Source organism: Heliangelus exortis, chromosome 9, assembly GCF_036169615.1.
Source record: "Heliangelus exortis chromosome 9, bHelExo1.hap1, whole genome shotgun sequence".
In the NCBI taxonomy this organism is placed as follows: Eukaryota; Metazoa; Chordata; class Aves; order Apodiformes; family Trochilidae; genus Heliangelus; species Heliangelus exortis.
This window is the reverse complement of record NC_092430.1, coordinates 23,449,365-23,469,610: the sequence shown is the minus strand read 5'-3', so window position 1 is coordinate 23,469,610 and position 20,246 is coordinate 23,449,365. Positions and strand designations below refer to the sequence as shown.

The window sequence follows — 20,246 nt, the reverse complement described above, 5'->3', positions numbered from 1 at the left end:
GCAGTGGGCTCAAGAGACTGAAGAATGGTGGTTCCTTCTCAAAAACATTTTTAAGTTTCAGCATCCTTCTGTCCTAAAACCCTGCTGTGTTTATAGGCTTGCACTGCCCCAACTCTGCTACTCTTCTGCAGGGCTCTTCTAGGTCTTGAGGTCTAGAGGCAGTGGGTAAAGACCCTGCTTCACTGGAGACTGCCAGAGCTGGAAAAAATCCCTGAGGGTAGATGCAACAGCACAGGTAATACAGGAGAGCATCCTGAACTTGTACTGCTAATTAGTGAGAGTTTTAGATGAGGAGTGGTTGGAGGCTCAGCTTTGAGGGTTGTCAAAAGAGGCACCTGTGTTTTTTGGGACCTGTCTGAATTTCTGTGAGCAGTGGGCTCAAGAGATTGATGAATGGAGGTTCCTTCTCAAAAGCATTTTTAAGTTTCAGCATCCTTCTGTCCTAAAACCCTGCTGTGTTTATAGGCTTGCACTGCCCCAACTCTGCTACTCTTCTGCAGGGCTCTTCTAGGTCTTGAGGTCTACAGGCAGTGGGTAAAGACCCTGCTTCACTGGAGATTGCCAGAGCTGGAAAAAAATCCCTGAGGGTTGATCCAACAGCACAGCTAATGCAGAAGAGCATCCTGAACTTGTACTGTTAATTGGTGAGAGTTTCAGATGAGAGGTTGGAGTCTTAGCTTTGAGGGCTGTCAAAAGAGGCACCTGTGTTTTTTGGGACCTGTCTGAATTTCTGTGAGCAGTGGGCTCAAGAGATTGATGAATGGAGGTTCCTTCTCAAAAGCATTTTTAAGTTTCAGCATCCTTCTGTCCTAAAACCCTGCTGTGTTTATAGGCTTGCACTGCCCCAACTCTGCTACTCTTCTGCAGGGCTCCTGGGGATCCTGAGTCAGTGGAAAGGAAGGGTTAGGCATGGACCTTGATCCTCTGTAGCTGTCATTAGTATGGCAAGGTCACTGTGTCTGATTCATCAATGTGTAGATTTTTGTCATGTTTTGAAGGTCCTGCTTAGTCTCAAATCTTTTTGAGTTTGTGCAAAAATTGTTTCTGTGTATCTGTGAGGGCTGAACCAGAGGGTGAGTGTCTACTCTCCCTGCCTCTCAGGATGGTTGTATTTAGTGATGCTGTCTCCCTTTTAGTTGATTAGGGGCTTGGAGCCATGGAGATTTTGTAAGAGGTGTACAGAGAGCCTGGTTCATCCTGTTCCTTGGATGGATTAATAGTTTTGCCACAAATCTTTGTGAACACTTTTATTCTTCATTATTTTATAAAGAGACCACCAGTGAGCTGTTTCAGTGGGGGAAAAAAAAAATGTTTACATGTACCTGGTGATGATTTGATGTTACAATAATAATAAAATGCTGATCCAATCATAGTATCATTTTCCTTGCGTGGGGGTGGAAGCTGAAACTTCTGTTCCTGATGAACTCCTGATGATGAATAATCAGCTTCATATCCTGGAGAGGTAAACAAAATCTCTGTCTGAATGGATATCAGGGGAAATCCTTCATCTGTTTTCATGAGGCTTTAGTTACAGATGATATTTCTTAGATTCTTTTCCAGGGTGATGCTTTCTTGTTCAGCCTGCTCCTTCTTATTGCAGTGGTTGTGCTGGAGCATCCCTCTCCTGTGTCACCATGGGGACTGGTGGTTCAGTGTCCTCATGGATGGGAGAAACTCAGATGAAATCTCCAAAAAAAAAAAAAAAAAAAAAATGTAGAAGAGCAGACTTAGATGCAAGGAGAGAAAAAACTGCAGGATTTCACAGTGGGGAGCCATACAGAGAAGAAATATCCCAGCAGAGTTGGTGGAGAAGCAGTTCTGCCCAGGCTGGCAAGGAACAGATACAGAAATCACATTTGCAGCTAAAGTTTTTAATATTAGAGAAAGCAGAATTGTGGAGCTGGGCACTTAGCTGCCACTTTATCTGGAAAAGATTAATGGCTGCAGTGATGCAGATCCAGGTTGAGCATCAAATCAACTTGATTTTCAACATAGTCACATTTCTGGAAAGATGATGGATACTTCCTGCAACATCTTTCAAAGTGATCTCTTTAAATATTAATTACTGCACTAAGCATTCAATAAATAAGGCAATTCCTCTCTTTATCTCACATCCTAACACGGGCCTGAATGTTATCACTGCTGTCCCAGGAGACAATTTCCTGGGTAATAAATGGAATAGTCATTTTGTAGTGTAATGCAGGAAGGTCCTATGTCTGAACAGATATGTTAAGAACATGATAGTGACAGCTTGAGGTGTAGAAACCATTTATAAAGATCAGCTCATTAGTGAAGCTTTGCATAACTTTATTTTCCCCCCTCTAATTTTCCTGTGCAGATACACCTTACCTTGTGTACACCAAGGAAAGCCCTCATTTTAATAGAAACCCCTGACTGAGATTTGTTTTAAAGTTCTGAGCTGCCAACTAACCAAGAGATACCATAAAGACAGCCCTGGGAATTGTTTTCTTATAATGGAGGTACCACTAAATGCTGCTCCCAGTATAGAAACTGGATAAAGTTTCTATAAATTAACTGTGCAAGTTAATTATGAGAAATCCAAGTGTCATAGAGACTTACCTGGTGTTGGAGAACCAGTTCCTCCATAATTAAGTCTTCATTTTAAACCAGAAGTTTCTTTCAGCTTGAGTTCAGGGGTACCAAACTAGTGTTGTACCAGCTGTAGCAGAATGCAGGCAAGTAGGTCAGAATGGTAATAACAAAAATGCTGAAAAAGTGCCCTAAAAGTTGTGTGTTAATATCATTTTCTCTTTTGTCTGGTACCTGATAGTCCTAAGGTGCTCTTCTCCAAAGCTACTAGCATGCAAATAAGTTCACATTAATCTAGTTTTCCACCCTGAAACAACTAAGGAGTAATTAGCAATAAAAAATTAAGTTACTGAGTTATTAGTGGTATGGTCTTCCCTTTGGATTCAGATAAGATTTGCTGTTTCCAATCAGTTCAGGTTTTCCTGGGTGAATGGGATGGTTTCTTTTTAATTACATCTTTGGCAATAAAAACTTTGCTTGTTGGCTTACTCAGCAATATTTGCAGCTAATAATACTGATGCTGAAGAAACCTCTCCTGTGCTTTTGATCGAGTTATTACAGTGTTTAGGAAGTAATTAAAATGTTAATGGTGATGGATTTATTTGCTTGCTTTTGGTTTGCAAAAATACTGAAATCTGGCCATTTATTTCTGATGATTTTGCAGAGCTCAGCCTAGAAAGAAAAACCCAGACCACAGCTTTTAAAGGTATCTTAGGCTTTTTTCTTGAATTTTGTATTAATAACTTAACCTCACTTTACTTGGAGGCAAGGTTCTAGCACTTAGATTGCAAAAAGACAATAAATGAAATAAGTAGTAGAATTAAGATGGTGCCAAGTGTATGTTCAGAGGGTTAGTGGTGGATATTTAGTGTTGTCTGGCAGCATTTGGAGGAAAGCAGAGAGCAAGAAGTATCCTGTGATTCACCATAGTCAGGATATTTGGTTTGGGTGGCAGCCAAGTTCTGCAGACCCATAACTTTTAAATATACCTTGTATAAATGTAAGCTGATGAACCCAGCTTCACAAGGGAAATAGATACCAAGCAGTTCTGCCCTTTGGCATTGAGTTTTCATTTGTTGCTGGAAAAAGCCCAATATTTTGGTAGTTTGTTTTGTGTTGTTTTTTTTTTTTTTTTTTAATATGCTGTGATTTCCCAAGAAAACGCAGAAGAAAATGAAACAACATAATTAAAACAATTAACAAGGGCATCTGTAATATCTTGAACAGCTAGAGTCTACCAGTGGGGTATGGCAAAACTTTCACTAATTTCTGGAGCACTACCCCCAGCAAAGCTCACTGTAATCATAAAATCTTTCCTCCAGAAGCTCACTGTAATCATGAAAGAGTTTTTTGGGGCATGTCCATTTTCAGGCTGGCTAACAGATGGCTTTTGGCTACCTATGACTAATGTGAATTTTTATTTTTTTTCTCTGGGTGCTGTGTAGTCAAGAAAACCCTGCCTAGGAAAGCTGCATTGGATGGAGAAGCACTTCTGACCACTAAGGATCTGGTATGAACAGATTACTCTCCTTTAGTCTCTTTCCTGACTTTATAATCATAGATTTTTATGTCTGGCATGACTTGTTCCTCTGTCTTCTCTAAAATCCCTCCCTGATCAGAGGGAGTTTTGGAAACCTGGAGTACACAGATGTTTTACCTGGTCTCTCACAGCTCTGCAGGGCTCAGGAGTCCAATGAAAAATGTCACACTCAATTTTCTGTCATTTTCTGTCCTTCCCCTGAGTCAGAGAACATACCTTTAAATTGCTGTCTGGTGTTATTTGGGGTGGGGAGTGCCAGCTGTGATGCTCTGGATGGGACTGTGATGGGGAGAAGATGAGTCAGGGGGTGGTGGGTGAATTTCCTTGGCAAAAGGAACATGATTTCAGTGTAGGGTAGGAACCAAAATCCTCTTGAACTGAACTTCTGGTTTCATCCTTCAGGTCGACAGATGTCAAAACTCTACAAACCAAAACCCAAATCCATAAAAGCACAAGGTCACCTCAAGTGTGCAAGATTTCTTGTATTTATAACCAACAGTAAATTCATGCTTTACACCAAATATTAAGTCTTTAGCAACTTGTACAAGACTTGTGTGCAGACATAGTATCGTGCAAGGTCACGCTGAGAAAGGAGAGCCTAAAAAGTTCACTTAAACCTTCAAAGCTTTGTCTTTTGAGCTACTGTTGGTTATCAAAACTGTTTTGAAAGGCAGAGGGTTGTAATACACATTGTAAAAACCCCCCTTACTCTCTCCTTACTGATGCTAAAGGCTGCCATGGTATTGTAATGTTAGTAAAGAATTATGTCAGTACAGTATTTTCACTTTCATTCTACCTATGCTTTGTGTTTCTTTTATCAGCTTTTGTTCTTTTTTTTTTTTTAAATATCCAGATTTCTGTTGGAAGCAGCTGGGAATATTTTTATGGGGAAAGGAAAGGAGAGAGGGAGGTGGAGAGCTGCTTTGTTCTTTTATCCTATTTACAGCTCTTAGTACAATTAAACTTTGACCAGTGAAGGCAAACACCATAAGGATATAAATAGATTTATTGATACCTCTTGTTCCAACACAGAGCAGTAACAATTGCTTTATAACAGAGGCAAGGGAGTACAGAGAACACTTCCTCCAACAACTGCTTTAAATTGCAAGGATAATTGTCTGGAAAATGGCTAAGAAATGAAAACCAACAAAACGAGGAAGCATCCAGTCGTTGAGATGTTTGAATGAGGCAACCTGCTGCCTTCACAGCCTCTCCTGGAGGTTCACCATTAGCAGCTGAAACCTCTATTAACCACCTGAAAATACAAAAACTGGGAGCATTTTGCTCTTTACCTCCCAGGATGGGTACATTACCCCACAGCTTGCTGCTGCTGCCCCCATTCTCCTCGGAGCAGTCATCTCCATGCCAGGGACAACACCCTCCACACTTCACCCCTTGCAGCATCCCTGCCACAGCTTCTGGACCATGTGCTTTATTCTTGCTGGAGGCAAAGCCTGTTGGGTTGTGTTTAAGAATTAACTTCTTCATTAAATCCCTTTGCTACACTGGCCCATAATCTCAGTTTATAAAAAAAAAAACCAAACAAAAAACAAACTCCCCTTAAAAGCTCGTGGCTGCTGTCGGCGTCAGAAATTATAGAATCCTTGGTTTAAATTCATTAAATAGTGATGTGGAGAGGGGAGCAAGCCATCTGTAATAAGCTGAAATTGCTGACACAGTGCTCTAATAGGTTCTTTCCCAGAGGTTTTTATTGCAGTTATATAAGAAATCATCGACTTGGGAAGTTCAAAGAAACTTTCAAAAGAGATCTTTTTTCTTCCTCATATTTTTGAGCGATGTAGCAGGAGACCATGAAGATATTGCTCATAATAATTAGAGCTGGAAACCTTGGGAAAACATGCCTAGGGACAAGGGAAACTTCTTTTATTTACAGAAAGTTTGAAGAATGCTTAAAACTGAAAGGATTGAATTAAAATCCGTGGTAGAGCAGCCAGTGACTCTGGACACCCCTGCAGTCAGGCGTGTGCCTTTTTTATAACAGTGATTTATAGGGATGAAAATGCAGCTCTCAGTCACAAAATCCTGATGAATTTGCTCAGTGCAGTCTGGATTTTGGGTTCCCTTTCACAGGTAACTCCAGGGTGAAACAAGGGAGATACATAAGGTGGGTAATTCCAGATTGTAAGTAAAGAGGGTGGAGATGCACTCAGGACCAGGAGGTGGCTCCTCAGCCTCTAGGATGGGCACCAACTCCCAGTAAATAACACAACTGAGTTTCTCACGTTGGAATAAAAGAATTATTATGCTGGCAAGGCCATGGAAATGAGATCTGGGAGCAGAAGAGGTCTGGAGGGTTTACTGGAGTTATTTCACCTTGAGCTAGAGGACATTTGAAACGAGCTGGGGACATGAGCTGGTTCATGACACTTGCTACACCCAACATTGAAATAATGGCTTTTTTTTGATGTTTTTTTCTTTTTTTTTTTTTTTTTTTTTTTTTTTTTTAGTTCTGTCTTCCTCTCTTTAAGAATTTGTTGCCTGATATTCCAGTCTGTATTTTCTAACCTAACCTCTTGCTCATACATCTGGGAATACTCACACTGGACCAGTGCTACAATGCAGTGTGAACAAGCAGAACCTGACCCTGCACAGAACACTGCAGATGCAGAGTCATTAATTTGGGCAGAAAATCACAATTTCTACCATTTCTGAAACTCCTGATTTCCCAGGAAAATACTGAAATGCCTTGTCATTAACACCTATTTAGACAACTACAGCAGTGGTACAACTGGCTCATTTAAACAAGATTAATTAATGCTGCTGCTTTTTCTCTTGGTAAGAGGAGGCCCTTTGGGCCCATACACAATAACCTCTGAACATCAGTTAAATATTTTTTTTCACCAGCATCAGTAAATATAACTCCTAGCCTAAGGGGGAAAAAAAAATAATCCAATTTACTCTTTTTCAGGCAAAAGTGTGAATAATCAGTGAAGCATGCACCATGTCAACACACTTTAAGATCAGTTGTAGAAAATCCAGTTAACAGTTGTATCTTTGCTGCTTTTTTATTTATTTTTTTTTAATGTTCAGATGTAGAAATGGAAGCAATCATCTTCATGGTGATATCAGGACCCAATAAAAGTATAATTTAAACAGTAGTTAAATGAACTCCAGAAGTCAGAGTTTAGAGTGAAAGGGAGCTAAATGGAACTGTAGCCCTCTACTGCTCCAATATTTGAGGACATTTAGCACAGATATGGGGTTTTTATATAAAAAATGTTTTTTTTATAAACATCATCACATTTATTTTAGGAGGCACATATTTTTGGAAGGACTTTATTGACCATTCTGGTTGGGATCTGGGACTCTCAGCAAGTGCAAAATGGGTGCAGAGGAATAATGGGTTTGGTCAAGGACTGAGAATTGTTTCTTTTACAAACAGCAGTGCTTGGTGCTCACTGTTCTGCAACAATGAATTAGTGGCAGTTCTTTGTTATTTATGAAATTATTTCCAGTTCCATTCTGTAATGAAAGCACAGCTAACTTAGTTTTAACCAGATGTGGTTTTTTTCCCCTTAGCAATTTTAAGTAGCCTTAGTTTCATGGAATACTAATTAAGAAGTTGCAGTTTTAGTGGGGATGCACAGAATTCTGGAGCACCCCAAAAAAAAAAAAAAAATGGAAAAAAAAGAAAACAAGGCTGACTCTATCTACTCTAAGGCTTTGAAAGGTGTAGTGATTTTAGTCACATGAATTCATGAGGTGCCTAGATAGCTTCCCAAAATTATTTCAAGTGAACACGAGGGGGTCTGACTTCTGGGGAGCACTGTTCACAGGTGATGTGCAGGGAAGCATCCCCTTGAGCAGAATTCCAGAGGTTTTCCTAATCCATCATCAGGAAGATGAGCTGGAGTCACACCTTCTGGAAGAGTCATGCCAAGGAAAAAATGCACCACAAGGTAATGTGTTTCTTTTAGCTACATGTTTTTTCAAAGAGTATTTTAAGGATGCTGAAACTGTTAAAATCTATTTTGAGTTCCTCTGTTAAATATGTTTGGCTCTCTCTGCTTGTTGTATTTCATTTATGACAGGATATAGAAGATGGGGAGGGGGGAATAGGAAGGGATCTGTTCATTCAGTAAGGCAACTTGTAAAAAAAATGAACTTTTTTCATAGATAATTTCAGGTTGCTGAGACCAATGTTAGCTTTGGTATTTGAAAAAAGATTTGGGAAACCAAACAAACCCAAAGACTGGGTGTGCTTTCTGTATAAATAGAGGTGATATAAATGGCAGGTCTGACACAGACATTTGTCAGCAGCCTGCATTCCATCCCTCACTGGGTTGCAGACTTCCATTGACATAATAACTCCCTGCAGACAGGCCCTCCTGTTTTCCCAGAATTTTTTTATATTGATGTGGAGCAGTCAGCAAGCCCAGAATTCTGGAATTCCTTGGGGAGGAGCAGGGGTTGGGCAGTGTGGAGCTGAAGAGGAAGGAGAGCTGCTGGGGAGCTGCTCAGACAAATCACTGGGTGACCTCTGCCAGCACCAACAACACTGAAATATCTCCTGGTAATAGAGGTCAGCAAACCCCAACAAAATTGCTTTATCATAATTTTTCTTATCCACTTTCTGGTCTTGACAGAAAAGAGAATTAGATTGCTGGATCTAAGGTATTAGAAAATAGAGATGTCACTCTTGTGGTCTTTGTGCTGATATGCAGTTAATTGTATCTGTGCAAAATACAGTTCAAGCCTCTGATAAATTTCACCTAAATGCAGTGTATTTATGCTACAAAATGGGAATTCAGGTAGGAATGTGTCCAGGGAAAGACAGGGAGTGTGACAGGGAGGAGAACCTAATTTATGATGAGGGTAAAAAGGGATAAGACTTTTATCTTCAAATTCCTCCAGAGGTTAAGAGTTGATGGAAAATAATACAAGATGCTGGCACAATAACTAATGGGTCACAAATAATCAGAGACTGGAAGGCAGAGGAGTTTTAATTGCCTGAGGAGAGAGGGTTTGGATCTCTCTCCTTTTGATTGTGGTCCTCACATTTTAAGTGATAGGTTTAACAAGCTTGTGCTCTGTGTGTAAAGCCAGGTTTGCAGATGCTGATGTGTGACAGGAGAGGGGACAGGTGACAATCTGGCCTTACCAAGGGGTGCAAAGAATGTCACAGCATTCTGTATTCCACTTTTCAATGGTGAAAAGAGTTCTTTCACCAGAACCAGCCCCACTAACTCAAGCTTAGATCTTCAGCTCCCACTTGGATCTGAAAGTCAAAGAGTTTTCTTTCTGGTTCCCTGTCATCAGCAATAAATGTTTTGCAGCCCCTGACTTGCACCTTTCCTGGCCTCATTGCCTTCAGTGGCTTGATCAGCTGTAATTAATTCACTCTGGAATTGTTTAATGATGCATAAGATGGAATAGACTGGAGCTCAATCTAGGGACTGCTTTGCCTCTGAAATCTAACAGGATTAAAGCACCATCAAAAAAAAAAAAAAAAAAAAAAAAAATATCCAAGTAGTTCTGTGAGCAGTGGAGCCAATGTAACCAGGCCTCCTATGCATTTGTGTCTCTTGGTTGATTGACTATTTAACTGATTTATATGAAGATGTTATCTCTGTCTATGCCTATAATCCTTTTCTGCTGAATATTTTGGCAGTGACATGCTGGTTGTTGCAGAAATTCCCCAGTAGGATCAATAGTTATTAGGACAGATTTCATCAAAACTTGGTTTCTTTTTTACCTGACCCCCTGGTTTTAGGAATTGGAACAATTAAATTTTTTCTTTGCATCATTTGCTGCTCTGCTTTTCTGGGAAGAAGCACACAGACATAGTCATGAGATTGATAAACCATGATACCATGGAAATAAAGAAATAAGATCTTGGGAAAAAAAAAACCAACCGAAATTATTAGGAAGAAAATGCTTATGAGTTAGACACAGAAATTTGTTGGTAGTCAGCTCAAACATTTGGGATAAAAAGCCACACTTTTATACTTAAATATCCTGTTCTTTTACAGACCTTGAGAAAATAATGCTGCTTAACTGTAAGAGTAAGATTTGAGGTCAAGTTTTCTTCATCTAGGGAAGGAGCTAAATCCAGTCCTCAAAAACCAAGGAAAATGCTGACTTCTGCCATGCTTTTGGTCACACCCTCTGGACTATCTTGTCCCTGCCTCAGTGTCTGAGGGAGCTACATCTTGGTCTCCAGTCTGGTAATTCTTTATTTTATGGAAATGTTAATTTTTTCAATGGAGGAATTTTTAGTAAGGGCTGATTTTGATTAATTTCTCATATGGACCTCTTCAGTCAGATCATGGTGTTTAAAGTTTGCAGAATTATATGCATAGATATATACAAACATAGATGTCAAGAATGAATTTAACTAAAATCTATAAGTCCTAAAAAATACACTAATTTACCTGGCTAAATAGCTCCAGGATGACAAAAACTCTATTAAATCTTTGAGGGCTTGCCAGTGTCTGAAGAAATGCATGTGTCATTCAGGAATATAATAAATCATATTTTAAATGTCACATCACACATGGTTTAGAAAACTCAGGTTACACAAGATGAGAAATTTTCAAAGCATTTTAATTTATGAGAACCAAGAAACAGGGAAGCCAAGGAAAAGTGCAACACCTCTGAATGAGGATTAATCTGCTGGGTTTCTCAGAGCCAGGAAAAGCTGTAGAATTCATGTCTGTGCTCATTGCTGCCTCTCTACAAATCTCTATTAAAAAGTTGGAATTTTTTTCTGTTGTTTTATTTTTTTTATTATTTTTTTGCAATTCCAAACTTAGTCTTAAGCATCAATTTTCATGCCTAAGAATCCCAGTCCCTGCATTGTCTCTAATTCCACTAAAAAAGACTCTCCAAGTGTAACCATGACTGTAAAATTAATTATATTAGAATAAATCAGTTTGTGGTGTATGGCATGGGTCTTGGTGCTGCATTGCAGTAAGGGCAATACATGCATTCAGGCTGTAGACATCTGATGTAATTTGAGGGATGATATTTTTGCAATCATAGCTGGGATTAAAGCAGGCAATGCAGGTTATGTTCAAAGCCATTTCTCTGTTTTTCTTCTTCTGATCCTTCACTACAGAAATGTAGATTGCATTGATGTGCTCCTTGTTCAGCTAGAGGAGAAATCATTCCAAAAGAATTCAATAAAAATGGGTGATTTTAATCAACTTGACATATTTCTCCTAGGCAACTCTATTATGAATCAGTAGTGATAAATCCATAGTTAAGGTTGTAACCTACAAGCCCTGGCATAAGGATCCAGTGGCTCCTTGTGTTTTAGGGCCTCAAAGGAAAATGCAGGGGATGAGAAATGGAAATTTAACATCTGGAATCCTGCCAAAGAAAAGATATTTTGTGTTTCTTCTCAGGGCCTGTACAGAAATGTTTTATTGAATATTTAAGTTAGGCATTCAGCATAATTAAATTATTTATTTCTCTCTGATTACTTCTCATCCCTTCTTTGGACTGGCCCCTCCACGAGGGAAGTTTCTGTGAATGAAATGCACCAGAAGTGAAAGGTGAGGTGGTTCTGGAAAGGATTTGCTTGATGCTGATGAATTCACATCCTTTACCTCACCTGAGCTCAGAGAAGTGATGGGTCTGCCTGCCAGGCAGAGATTGAAGGCATCTTTCCAAAGGAATGTAAATATGTAAAGGGAAACATTTTGTTTTATCTATATGAGCTGATTTCTGAGAGAGAGAGAACAAGTTGAGTTTCTTTCTTGGTTTGATGTAAAGGACAAAAGCTAAGGTGAAACTGGGAGAAGAGAAGTTGACTAAAATGCATCTCTACCAGAGAATTTCCCTAATTAAATTGAGGAGTTGGCACATTCGTCAGTCTTCAACATTAAAAAGAGAATAATTTATGAACTGTGGCAATCCCTGCTTAATGTTACAAGTTTCAGATAAAGCATTTGCTAGACCTTGGGAAATCAGCTTTCAAGAACTGGGACTTGGAATTCTTAAAAAGGGGTAGCACAAAGTTATTTTAAGGTTGGAATTGTTGAGCAGTGGAAGATCAGGAAGGCACAAGACAGCTGAGTTACATTCCACTTGTGTGTGTCCAGGAAGGACTTAATGAGCTGCATTAATTGCTTCTTGCTCTTGTGTATCCCTTTGTGAGTTTATACAAGCAATACCACATCCCCAGCTCTCCTGAAGACATAGAAGAGCCAGATTTTGGGCCATAGCAAGCATCAAACTGAATTCCATCAAGGGGAACATTACCTACTTTAATCCATGTATTGAGTTCCTTGCCAGCAGAGAAACCACAGGCAACTGGGGGATGTGAGGTGGTTAAAGATTTTTTTTGACACAGTTCCCAATACCAAAAAGATCATTCTATATTTTGGTTTTGGAATGAACCCCAGAAAGATTTCTAGTCAAAAGAAGAAACATGGTTTTTTTGTTCCTAATTAATGAGTTCACTCCAGAGAGTCAAAAGCTACTGCTGATAATTAAAAAATAGGCAAAGAAACATGGGGGGGAGCTAAAAAAAAAAAAAAAAAAAAAAAACCAACCCTAATCAAATTGAATTCATTAAAAAATTGAAGCCACCCTGATTTTGGGTGTTATTGATTAACTATTGAGTCAGCTGTGACATTCTTCTCCAGTATTAAAGTGAGACAATTGTTTTTCAGTGCCTTGCTCATATTTATTATTGAGCTCAACATTTTTCCTCCTTACAAGGGAAAAAAAAAAATCTTAGCAGATTCAAAGATCTGTCTCCCTTTAAATTATTAAAAAATATTGAAAACTTGGCTTCTCTTCTTCACCATCTATGAAAAATGTATAATCCTGGACGTGAAGCTTGAGAAATTTTGTTTGACTCAGTTACAAGTCTTCAGATTGAAGAAACAGAAACATTGCTTGGCAGCTAATGGGAGAGGAAATGGTTTTGGTCATTAGTTTTATGTCTGAATATTGTCAGAATCTTGCTGAGAGTAGGAAATACAGCCTAGAGCAGGACTGTGATCCCATTACTGAGAGAGCAGTGGGTGGGGGGTGAGGCCCCCAAAATACCCCCAAAAGAATTCCTGTTGCAGGCAGCGTGGTCCCACCCCAAAGAATTCTTTAACATTGAAGTCCCAGGTGTTCATCCAGCTCCTTAATGCAGAGCTCCCTGGCTAAGATGAATTCAGAGCAGGCAATATTGTTTTCAGCCTAGTAAATCATCTGTGGGCCAAAATGTTGAGGTGCCAATTTCTCAGCAGGGTTCAGTAATAACAAAAGGACCTAGTGGTAAGTTTATCAAACTCCCAAGTAATTGGAAGGAGCATCAGTGTGATAGGTGAGTGGCAATATTTCACTGCCTCTTTGATACAAACTCAATTCTGCTGCTCCAAGGGTAGTGATTTTTACAAGGTTTTATAAGGGGGACATCTGTGACTGTAGCCTTAGTAGACTTCATGTCCTTTATAGCATCAATAATTTACAATAGTTTCACAGGGACTTGTAGACTATAAAACCAGCCTAGTGGATGACTTTATTGAAACCATCTTCTATGGCTGAAAATTCTTTGAAGTATCCAGTTTAAATAAAACACTAAATAAATGTCCTCTGTTCCACAGGAAAGAAACTTTGTTTGGGGATGGGAGTTACCACGTTTCACTTGCTTTAGTGCAAAAGGAATCATTTCTCTTGGTTGGGTTGATCCTGTAAAACTGCTATTATGACTTGAACAAAAAAAAGCATTTAAATTTATAGAATATCTGGTTTAAAACATGTGCCTAAAGAAGCAGTTTATAAGTTCAGTGAAATGCCTAGACACAGTTCTAATCTGAATCACATCCTCCATCCATCCTCCTAAAAACACCAGAATACTCCCAATAATTTTAATTATTAAAATAATAATAAAATAAGCTTTACAGGGCTAGAATTAGGAGCATAACCTGTGTTAGAGTACCCCATAGCACATGGCTTGGGGTGGATTTAAACCTCAGAAGGGCTGAAACCAACCTGGAAAAATCCTACATGTTTTTATCCTGCCTTCTGAAGATCCATGCAACCATTCTTCAGAATTTTTTGTCACTATTTATCTATATGTTAACTCCCTGCCTTCAACAGTGTGGAATCTGTCTCTTTGACAGACCTATCAGTATGTCCTAAACCTGAAAATCCAGATAGAAGTTAAATGCCTTTATAGATTCCACTTTTGTGTAGATCTGGTAATCTGGACAGGAGATCATCCTCAGACAAACTCCTGGGGAATTAATCTGTGTTACATTTCCTGCTCCTACAACTCCTGGCTTTATGATTCTTTTAATCACCCATTTTTAAAAAAGGGAGTAATGTGAGACAGCAAATAATGAACAATATTATTTCTACAGTCATATTATTCTTAGTTATTTAATATATGTTCTAATTTATCTTTTTCATCAGCTTCAGTTGTCTCCCCACAGTCTTTCAGGAGGCTCTTTTGGTGTTAATTCCCTCTGAATTTGGCTAGGGAATTCTGAAGGTTATAAACCCATTTCTAGTCTCCTGGAAATCTTTCCATTCTTTGTTGTCACAAGACTTTTTCTACATTCCCATTACATAAGTTAAATTAAGAACATTAGGTCTAGTCATAGTCATAATCAATTTTCTGATTATGTAGAGAAGGAAAAAACGCTGGAGCATTAACAATTTTTAAAAGTACATTTAAATCATTATTCATTTATAGGGTTGCATTAATTCCTGAATAATGCAGCACTGGAGATGGATGATTCACAGAGATGTAAAGTCTTTTGTAGTCATTTAGAGCCTCATTATATGAATCTATCACTCACTCTTTCCACCCACAGACATTTCTTGAACTGATGAGGCAAAATCATTATCATGCAGATAAAAGGGAGAGGCTGACAAAACAAATACAACAACAGTTTTAATTAGGCTAATGTTTTGAAATTCCCACAAGGTTATACAAGTAGACTTCCAGCCTTTTCAAACACAAATGGATCAGGGCTGAGTTCTTCCCAGCTGGAAGAAGGGGCTGCAAAAACGGGGAAAATGGGAAAATGGGCATGGAGAAGGTGCTGATTCAGCATATAAGTCTTGTTCAGCCACAGAAATGCATCCAAATGGAAAAAAAAAAAACCCAAAAGTAGAAGATAAAATCCAGGGGACACCAGGACCCACAGAGGGATGGAGATTTGCCTCCAAGCTGCCCATTCTCACTTTTTTTTAATCTTTTATTTCTTGTCGATTCACAAAAAGGTTCTTTTTCTCCTTGCTTCCTCAAATCATGTCACCTTTGCCTTGATTTCTTCTCTTCTTTGTTTTCTCTTTTGAAAATATGATCTTTTGTTAGGAGTGTGTTATTAATGGAAAGAAGAGCCTGCTGAAGGAGGGGAAAAATGCTTCATCAACCAGAAACAGTGCATTTGGTTTCATTTTCCTCCCCATGGATAAGATGAGAGAGATGAACAAGTTCAGGTGAAGAACAACCAAGGACTTAGATGAAAAGAAATGAAAAAAACCTGCTAGATTTAATATGAACTTTTTTTTTTTTTTTTTTAGATTTTTATGAGTTATTTTATGAGCCATTTTTAAACCTATTAATTTTTGTGCAGTTATCAGTTTTCACATTAAGCTATAGAAAATAGGAATATCTGTGTAGCTACCTTCAGGCAGTTCTTGTTTGAAAGAAATTGTATATTTCAGACAATTTTTCCCCCCCAATTTTATGCAATTCTTTTAAAAATTGGAAGATTTTAAGTCTTTTATTTCTGAGTTAACATTTCACCATGTCCTCCTTTTACATTCAGAACATCTCAATGATCAGAATCTTTCATAATCTCTATGGCTAGTGCTTGTTTTGGAATTAATCTTAAATATATCCCCCAAACCTACTGCTCTGCAAGTTTTCATACCCTTCCCTCCACTTCCTCCCCACACAGCCACGTTCATCAAAGAAATTAATTTTTTTTTAATTTTTTTTTTTCAGAGTTGAGACATCAGAGCTGCTGGTGGGTCCCTAACCACTGAGCTAAGGAGATGGGTATTAAAAGGCTGAACTCTGCCACTGGAGGTAAGACTGGAAACCTGTTTTGTGTTTGTTTGCTTAAGATATCCACTGTAATCCTGAGCACAAATGGGCTCCTCTCTATCTGTTTGATAGGAAAGTGAATTCCAGCCCCTGCTTCAAAAGTGTGCGTTGAGCAGCAGCTGCAATTCCTGGCCAGAAAAGTGCACTGAAGGAAATCTGAGACTCTCTGAGTGTTGAAAAACATTTTCCAGGTCAGGAAATGAGCTGGTAATGGTGTAACTCAGGTTTCACAGCATTACTTTCTCTCTGGCTTAACCTTTGCTAGACAGAAACTCTTCCAATGCTCTGCACCTGAGAACCTCTGGCCATTTGGAGCCTGCTTTGGATCCATGGCTTCTCACCCCAAGAAATCCTTTCTCCAGGCATTAATTTCTCCAAAATACAAATAGGACATGCAGTAAAGCCGTGGGGCAGTTTGTGGGGCCCCTGAGTTGCTGCAAATTTACCCAAATTCCTGCTCCACAACCAGCCTTGAGAACCTGCTCTGCACTTGCTTGCAGTGATTTCTGTAAGGACCAACTCCCACGTCCCTGGGAAATCACAAAAAGCAGGGAAGAGACACCAGGGGTGGTGTTACACATTCTAGTAATGTTTTAGAGAGAAGAAGCTCTTAGGGGCCTCCTTTCTTCATGTGCTGATGTTTGAAGGCCAGGAGAGATCAAATGAGTATAAGCTGTTCAAAAGCAAACAGTGCAGGCTTCCTGGAAATAGCTATTGGTAAATTTGTTTTTAGTGCTGTGCACACAAAAGGCTTCACATTGTTTATTTCTTTAGGTAATTCAGCCCAAATATGAGAAGCCTGCACATTACAACTCACTTTTTATAGTCTTGGAGATCTTTAGCAGTGCTGCTGAGACCAGCACTGAGCACCTCATGTATTAATTCAGGGACTCTCAAATAAATTCCCTTCATGTTTGTCATTTTCCGTGGAATCTTATTTTTATTGATAAGATTATTTTTTTTAAAAAAAGGCAAAGAGATGTTTTGGCAGCCAAACTGAAATGAAAATACCTCAGCCCATGCATTCAGGAGGAACACTGAAGGGTTTGTGTTATCCTGGGCACAGCCTCTTCTTCCTTCCCTGAGTGGGATGGTTTGGACCCCAAGCAAAAAGGCCAAATCTGGCCCTTTTAGCCCAAATCTGGCCCTTTTAGCCCAAATCTTGCTGCAGTGTGTCCTGCCCTCCAGGTGGAGCAGGTTATTCACTTCATCAGCCATGAAGGAGATTAGTGGCTGCTTTTAAGGTTGATGAAGAGGATGGGAGTACTGCCTGCTATAATTCCTTTTGATTATCCATTTCTGCCTTTATTTTTTTTTCCCTTTCTCATGGGAAGGCACAAGTATTCTGGGTGCAAAGTGCCATGCTGTGTACAGGCCAGTTTTTCATGTTTTAGCCCCAAATATTCAGTGAGTGCTACAACCTTGACATTCCCCATTGAGATCAGGGAATATGAAGCACTTTACAATTAACTGTTCCTACCCATAATCTCCCTCCCAGTTTTCATCATCTTTTAAATGTTTATTGTTTGGTTTGTTGTTTGTTTTTTTTTAAAAAAATCATTTATTAAATAATACTAGAGGGGGTGGCATGGCTGCTGTAGCCTGTGTGGTGTTTGTGCCAGATTATTGAACCTGTTCAATGTCAGGTACTGAGTAAATGAAATTATTATTTCTCCTCCCAAAATAATACAGTGTGCAGGAGTCAGAAGTGAGCCATGAATATGTAAATGATGCAGAAGGCCATTCATATCATCAAGTTTTGCTTAGAAATCACAGTGGTTTTATTCTGTACATATCCAAACAGCCTGCAGATTGGTTTTCCCAAGGAAAAGCAGGGTGTGGAGAAGTTATATTTCTATTATGCAGCATTTGCATGGAAATGGTTGCTTCCTGTGGGGCTTGGTGTAGAAAGGGAGCCAGGGAAAGAGGAACTGCAGTGGTAAAACACCAGGATACTCTGATTATATTTTAAGTGGAGAAAGGAGGACTTGTTACACCCACTTGTTGGGGTAATGATGGGCTCAGTGTGAGGCCCCTATAAATGCAGCCTCAGATGTAATCACCTTGAATTAATGTGTTATTTGTTTGACACTTCCCATAAGCTGATAATGGTTAATGATACATCAAAAAAAAAAACCCCAAAACCAGTATTTTATGGTTCTTATGGAAAACCAAACTGTTACACCCTTGATGAATTGTACAGCAGAGAAGTCAAGAAGAGAAAAAGAGATTTTCAGGCTCTGGAGCCACTGTTCTCCTGGGTGTATTTGAGGGACATTAATAAGGAGAACACTGGGAAGCTTTATGTTGGTTTTCACAGGGAATTAAATCAGACAGGTTTCTAACAAGGGTTGTTAAGGAAAAAAATGCCATCTGGGTCTCAGGAGGTGCTTTGTGGAGCTGGGCATGGAGGCTGCAAAAGTCCCTTTGGTGGTTTTAGGGTGGGTAGGTGGGTGCTGAGCACCAGTTTGGAGCAGGATGGAGCCTCTTGCCCAGCACATCCCATCCAGTGCTCTACTGGAAAGGATGGGGCTGAGCTCCAGGCACCTTGGACCAAGGGCAGTCTGGGTTTTGGAGTGTCACAGAGGAAAAAACACCAGCTTGTTCCTTCAGTTTTGCTTAATGGGCAGGATTTTAATGGTGGGTTTAAATCTCCTGGTGATAACTTTGCTCAGCTTGTGTTTGGGGTTGCTTTCCTGATCACACCTTGCCCACTGGGGAATTTTGGGAAGCAGGAGGCATGGCATGGGGAAGCTGTGCCCCATAGCTCAGCTGAGTGGTGTCCAGGATGGGGGAATGATCAGGGAATTATTTGATCATGTGAATTTCTTGGAAGGCCCAGTGTGCAGCCAGGAGTCGAGCTCTTTGTGGGCCTGGCACAAAAGCATTTTTCCTCCCATTGAAGAGATTTTTTAAAGAGGAGGAGAATCTTCTCATTACCATTTTCTGACGTGAGGACAGATTGCTTTCTCTTTCTCCATTCTCATTAAAAACCCATCAAAAAGAAGCTGTTTGGAATTTTAATGCTTTATATTTCTCATAATTCACAACGTTTAGGCTGCAAGAATCTGACTTTTCCACTACCCTGTGATTTGACTGAGTGATTACTTCATCTGCAAGTTACTACCCCTTTTTTCCCACGTTACAAAGAGAGGTAATTAAGGAAGATTTACATGCCTGTTCATCATTTCTTTCAGTGGTGTAGGTCAGACATGTCCTATTGTTGCCTTGAAGTTGAGGTATTAATCACTTTGGGGGAAGTAACATCCATCCCCTTTTTTTTTTTTTTTTTTTTTTGGCATTTGTTGTCCTCAGGTATTTCAAAGGAGAGAAAAATATGCAAGACTGCTTTCAGGCATGGAAATTAATGATTAAGAAAGAAATTCACCATAGTGGAGACTTCTCATGGAGCCTGGGTGTTGACTGTGATTTCATAATAGCTGTTTTCAACAACTTAATGGTCTTAGCACTCCAGCAGCAGCTTCCCTCTTTCCTGAGTAAGTCACAGAGAAATTTAATGCATTTTATCAACGCCTTCTACCCGAGTTTTCAATTTATTAAAGTTGCTTTTCATTATTCTCTGTTGCAGTTGTTTATATAGCCAGCATCAACAGAGTCTCTCTCTTGACATACTGTCCTAACCTTTGAATTCTGCTCAGGTGAAATCCTCTCCCTAGCTGACATTTATATTAAGCTATTTGCAGCATGTATTCCTGAATAAAAGTCCTGAATAAAATGTATTTCTCTTTGGCTACATGGCATCTGCTTTGGAAGCCACAGAATGCTAATGAAAACGTAGAGCTAGAAAGGAGATTATGGTTTCCATGCTATTTTTTTTTCAGCTTGCCAAGTCTACCAGATCTAAGTAATCTAAAGAAAATTAGATTAGCATTGCCAACATTCAGTGTGGACAGAATTCTTCATTAATATGGAGAAAAAGTTACTGCCAAGCTTAGTTCATCATGTTTCTTATCTTGCTTCAGTGATTTTGATAGAGAAATTCTGGTTTAAAAGTTCTCCTCAGTGTTTGGACAACCTGCCTTCCTGTTTCACTGGCCAAAGGTATTTAAACTGATTTTTTAATTATTATTATTATGATTCTGTTGATATTTTGATGCTAAAACA

General features: G+C 39.2%; 1 long non-coding RNA gene across 1 annotated transcript; it reads left to right on the top strand.

The window, feature by feature from the left end:
* The first annotated feature begins 8,458 nt into the window (after positions 1 to 8,458).
* LOC139799514 (uncharacterized) lies at positions 8,459 to 19,612 on the top strand. Its single transcript, XR_011727322.1, has 3 exons — positions 8,459 to 8,633; positions 16,020 to 16,103; positions 19,437 to 19,612. It is a non-coding gene; the product is annotated as an uncharacterized lncRNA (long non-coding RNA).
* The last annotated feature ends 634 nt before the right edge of the window (positions 19,613 to 20,246 follow it).